The sequence below is a fragment of the Octopus sinensis genome, linkage group LG16 (assembly GCF_006345805.1).
Source record: "Octopus sinensis linkage group LG16, ASM634580v1, whole genome shotgun sequence".
In the NCBI taxonomy this organism is placed as follows: Eukaryota; Metazoa; Mollusca; class Cephalopoda; order Octopoda; family Octopodidae; genus Octopus; species Octopus sinensis.
The window spans coordinates 3,776,683-3,782,682 of record NC_043012.1 but is presented as its reverse complement, the minus strand read 5'-3'; the positions used below and the strand labels follow the sequence as shown (position 1 = coordinate 3,782,682).

General features: G+C 36.8%; 1 protein-coding gene across 3 annotated transcripts in view; it reads right to left on the bottom strand.

The window, feature by feature from the left end:
- LOC115220541 (homer protein homolog 2) overlaps positions 1 to 6,000 on the bottom strand; it is a 207,674-nt gene that overhangs the window by 44,435 nt on the left and 157,239 nt on the right. The window lies entirely within an intron of this gene.

Sequence of the window (6,000 nt, the reverse complement as noted above, 5' to 3'; positions counted from 1 at the left end):
CTCCTTGTTTTAAAATACAGGTATACCTTGGATTAAGTCATTTCGATTTAAGTCGTTCTCAATTCTATGTCAGTTTTCAAAAATAAGATATGGAAAAATAAAAATCAGGTTAAGTCATTTTACTTGACTTTATGTTTGTCTGCCACAAATATTGGAATCATAAAAATCACTAGAAAACCATTAAAAGCACATAAAATCATGTTACTGTACAATAAATAAGAATAAAAGCATATAAAATCATATTAAAATACGTACAGTAAATGTTAAGATACACACCATAAAGTAGTATAGCTTAGTGAACGAAATCATGAAATTAGCTGTGTTGTCTTACTTATCGGTCTTTTGGAGATCATATTTTACCATGTGAGTGGATTTGGTAAGATAGAAAGTGTGTGGACGGGGCTCATTCGTCGATGAAGAGCATGGCTATCCATGTGAACTGATGCGAATTGCAGGACTCAGTGAACATCGACACCTCGAACGTACAAAGGTGGCGAGCTGGCAGAAACATTAGCACACCAGGTGAAATGCTTAGCAGTATTTCATCTGCCGCTATGGTCTGAGTTCAAATTCTGCCAAGGTTGACTTTGCTTTCATCCTTTCGGAATCGCTTAAATAAGTACCAGTTATGCACTGGGGGTCGATATAATCGACTTAATCTGTTTGTCTGTCCTTGTTTGCCCTCTCTGTTTTTAGCCCCTTGTGGGTAGTAAAGAAATAGGTATTTTGTCTGCCGCTACGTTCTGAATTCAAATTCCGCTGAGGTCGACTTTGCCTTTCAGGGTCGATTAAATAAGTACCAGTTACGCACTGGGGTCAATATAATTGACTTCATCCGTTTGTCTGTCCCGTCTGTGTGTAGCCCCTTGTGGACAATAAAGAAATAAGAAAGTGTGCAGAAGCCTGTTATGAGTGTGGTGTGTGTTACTGTCTCTTTGCCTTGACATCATGTGTTAGCTGTAAACAAGTGTCACCGTCATGCAAGCAGTGTCTTCCATTTCCAGTCTTCTGTGAAAACAAGTCTGGTCATGGAGAGAGATAATTTGCTTGGAAACAGATGAGGATTGGCAACAGGAAGGGCATCTAGCCATACAAAACCAACTTCAACAAATTCCGTCTGAAGCATGGAAAAATGGGCTTTGTTGATGTCCCCCCCCCTTTTTCTGTCTTTTTCGAGTTTCATTCTTTACACTGTGCATGTACTACTGGCTTTCATTGCTGTCTCTCTTTGCTTTACCTATATATCTGCTTTCTAATCTCTCTCTTAACCTTTCCCAATGAGTTGTAGTGCACTTGAGCATTGTACACAATAATCTCATTATTACCTCTGCCTTTGTTCAGGCAGAGATATTATTTTCAGTTGCATTTGTTTACTTGCTTGTTTGTCCATGGACAAGATATCTCAAGAACCGCTGGATGGATTCTAATGAAACTTTCAGGGATGACTGACACGAACTGATTAGATTTTGGGATCAATCTAGTAGCAGACAAGGATTCTGGATTATTTTTATGGTTTTTTCACTTAATTTTTGAGAGCGGTCAGGTTCATTATTAGTATTCTCGTTTGTGAGAGCAGTCAAGTTTATTTCAGATATTCTCAATTTAAAAATCATCTCCGGCTAATCATTGAGAGGATGCTGGTGATACTTTGGTGGCGGTTTGTACTCTCCGAGTGCTCTTATTATTATTATTATATTATTATTAAAGTGGCGAGCTGGCAGAATTGTCAGCACGCTGGACAGAATGCTTAGCGGTATTTTGCCTGTCACTATGTTCTGTGTTCAAATTCTGTTGAAGTCAACTTTGCCTTTCATCCTTTCAAGATTGATAAATTAAGTACCAGTGAAACACTGGGGTCAATATAATCGACTAGTCCCCTCGCCCCAAATTTCAGGCCTTGTGCCTATATTAGAAAGGATTATTATTATTATTATTATTATTATTAAGGCAGTGAGCTGGCAGAATTGTTAGCACGCTGGCCAGAATGCTTAGCAGTATTTCGCCTGTCACTACATTTTGAGTTCAAATTCTGCCAAGATCAACTTTGCCTTTCATCCTTTCGATAAGCATAGCACCAAGGGAACACTGGGGTCATTGTAATCGACTTAAGCCCTCCCACCAAATTTCAGGCCTTGTGCCTAAAGAAGAAAAGATTATTATTATCATTATTATTACCATTAGGGTAGTGAGTCAGTAGAGTTGTTGGAATACCAGAAAAAATGATTAGTGACATTTCTATCAGCTTTATGTTTTGAGTTCAAATTCCACCTAGGTCAACTTTGCATTTTATCTTTTCAGGGTCGATCAAAATAACTACTAGCCAATGAAATCAACTAGTCCACCCACCACCCACCAAAATTTCAGGCAGCACGTAAAAAGCACCATCCGAACGTGGCCGTTGCCAGCCTCGCCTGGCCTCCATGCCGGTGGCACGTAAAAAGCACCATCTGATTCGTGGCCGTTTGCCAGCCTCGTCTGGCATCTGTGTCGGTGGCACGTAAAAATTACCCACTACACTCATGGAGTGGTTGGCGTTAGGTAGGGCATCCAGCCGTAGAAACATTGCCAGATCAGACTGGGCCTGGTGCAGCCGTCTGGCTTCCCAGACCCCAGTAGAACCATCCAACACATGCTAGCATGGAAAGCGGATGCTAAACGATGATGATGATATATATATATATACCAAAACATATTCACAGCAAAATATCATAAACATATATACAAATAAAATTCTAACAAAATTTTTAAAATAAGTTTTATACATCATTTAAATACTAATGGTACTTCTTAATCATCCTGTTTATTTACAACATCAACATCATCATAACGTCTACTTTTCCATGCTTGCATGGTCAAGCAATTTTCCAACTCTCATCTGTTTCCGAGGAAGGTGATATTTTCCCCTAATCCTGATGTTTTTCCATGGATGATTGCAAACAAGTGAGACTGTACAGCAGTGACATTTATTGACAATTAGTGCAGAATGTCTAGAAAAGGTCACTGACACAAACAGGCATATATTTTATGTTATTTTACCAGTTTTTGGTCATTAGACTACAGCCATGTTGTAGCACATCCCCCAAGGGTTTTAGTTGATCACATTAACCCCAGTTTTTAGTCTTGTGCTTATTTTAATTTTATTGATTTCCATTTGTTGAAGCACTAAGTTGTACGACACAAAGAGACACAACATAAACCATAAACACACACCACACACACGATTATTGGCTATTGAATAATTTCCATCTCCCAAATTTCACTTACAAGATATTGATCAGACTAAAACTGACTGGAAAATTTATCCCAGAACCACATGATTTCAAAGTAAACTTTTCATCCACACACTCATGTGTGTGTGTGTGTGTGTGTGTGTGCATTGGTAGGATTTGAACTCCGAAAATGAAAAGACAATGCATTTTGTCCATTGCTCTAAGGAGTCTATCCATTCATATCTTGAAAATAAATACATCTAAAACAAGCATGTCATGAGAAGGATAATAATTTGCAACAGTTACAAGACCTGAAATTTTGAAGTTGGTAGGAAGAACCATTTAAATTGACTCCAGGTAACTGACAGGTACTTTATTATATTGACCTCAGGAAGATGAAAGGTAAAGTTGGCCTCAGCAGGATGTGAGCTTAAACATAGAGTTGCAAGATATCTTCTTCAAATCTTGATTATGTCCTGCCAAACAATGCGATGATAATCCTTTCAACTTTAGGCACAAGGCTTGAAATTTTTTAGGGCTGAGACTAGTCGATTATATTGGCCCCAAATGCTCAACTGGTACCTATTTTATTGGCCCTAAAAGGGCAAAAGGCAAAGTTGACTTTGGAATTGGAAGTCAGAACATAAAGACAGTTGAAATGCTGCCAAGCATTTTCCCAGAATGGTAATGATCCTGCCAGCTTGCCACCTTAACCCATTAAGCCCCAGAGTACTTAAATTTCTGAATATTACTTTTAAATTTTTACAAATGATTGAAAATAGGTTAAAAGCAAAAAAAATCAATTATTAAAATTCCTTTACTTCAAGTAGAAATGGAAATACTCTGTGTCCTACAAATAGGACACTGAGACAATGTGATATAGCTTATTTAATGTTCTCATTTTAGTGTCCTATTTGTAGGACATTGGGACTTAATGGGCTAATCCATGCCCTAATAATGATAACTATTTCTGAATCAGGCACAAAAAGTAACAGAGAGAAGGATTGACTTGATATCATCAACCGCAGTACTTGAATGGTACTTTATTTTATCAACTAAGGAAGAACGGAAGGCAGAGTTGACCTTGGCAGGAACTGAACTCAAATGTAAAGAGAGGATAGAAATACTGTAAGGCATTTTTCTGATGGTCAAAGAATTGAAACAATCTATGCCCTAATCATAATAATGACTACTAACACACACAAAAAGAAATCATGCACTACACAACTATACTTACACAAAGTACAAGCTAATGAGGGAGGCTTTGCTGCATAGTCACTCAACCTACCAGAAATAGCAGTTAAAACTCTCTGAAATCACACCTAGTTCTAAACAGGAAGCAAATACTGGGTAAGGCAGGCTAAGAAGTTAAGGTATGTCTGAAAAGAGGGGATCGTCAATTGTTAAAATGCCTTTGATTGCTGGTCTATCAATGTTTATTGGCGATATACACACATATACATACATACATATACAACAATATGTTAATAGCATACATTTGAGACAATCATAGATGAGCTTGGTAATAAATACAATGAGTTCATTAAGATGGTGAACCTAGGCACAAAACCATAATATTGGATGAAACTAGTTTCTTACTGGATTTTATAGCAGCCCTATCTTCTTGAAATCAACTATCATCTTAAGGACAAATGTGAAATAATGTGATCTTAGATATTTGAAAAAATGTACTCATCACTAAGTGTAACTAAGGGTGCTGAAGCATCTACATTGCTAGAAATAAGAGTTAAAAAAACTCAATGCTGTAAAAAGAGCACAATATATATATATATGTGGCCCCGCACATGGCCACAGCTCGTGAGAAACAGAATCAATCATATATATCATATAATATATATATATATATATATATATAATATATATATATATAATATATTATATAGGTACACTGACAGGGGAGGTAACCACCCATCAACTGTTTTTAGAATCACCAGACTAGGCCTAGTTTCTCCTATTCTAGTACTACATTGCACCTAACTGTTTATCTGAGATATGTGATGTTGAGATATAGATGGAATGTCATGGCTGGAAATGTCTTTGATGATAGGTCTATGAAATCAAGGATAATATAGAGTTAAAGAACAACAGCAACAACTTTTGAAAGGATTAACCCTCTGACAATGGAAATCAAATAGATCCACTCAAAATTTCATTATCTTTAACTGCAGAAAGCCGTTTTATATACCAATCGATCCTTTGTTGAGAGATGTCATGTTTGAAGCTATTTTTCTATTGAGATTATGTCAGGTTTATTGAGGCAACACGACTTGTAGGAAAGACCAATTCCATTTGATTGGCAAATATTTAACATCATCACTGGAATAACATGAAACTTAATTTTGCAGTGAAAGGATTAATGGTAAAGTCAGTGGGGACAATACAAAAGTGAAATATAAAAACAAACAAGAAACAGTGGAGGTGGGGGGTACACAGGACAAAAGAGGGAAATCAACAATAACAATAAAGACAAATAAATAATAAATAGCAATAAAACATAGAAGAACAATATAACGAGAATGTATCTTTAACATTAAGAGGAACCATATAAGATGATTTGGGGTACCCTACACATAACTATCATAGGTTACTCTGACACACACAAATGATTTCTCCCAGTTCTCAATACATAACAAGAATAGGCTCATATAGTCATGCCAGTCATGCCATTCTCACCCGATTTCATAAAATTTACTTGAAGTCAGTACTCCCACTCTACCTTCATCATGAAGTGGTACTTGAAGTTGCTGAAAGTTTGACCCAAGATGAAAAA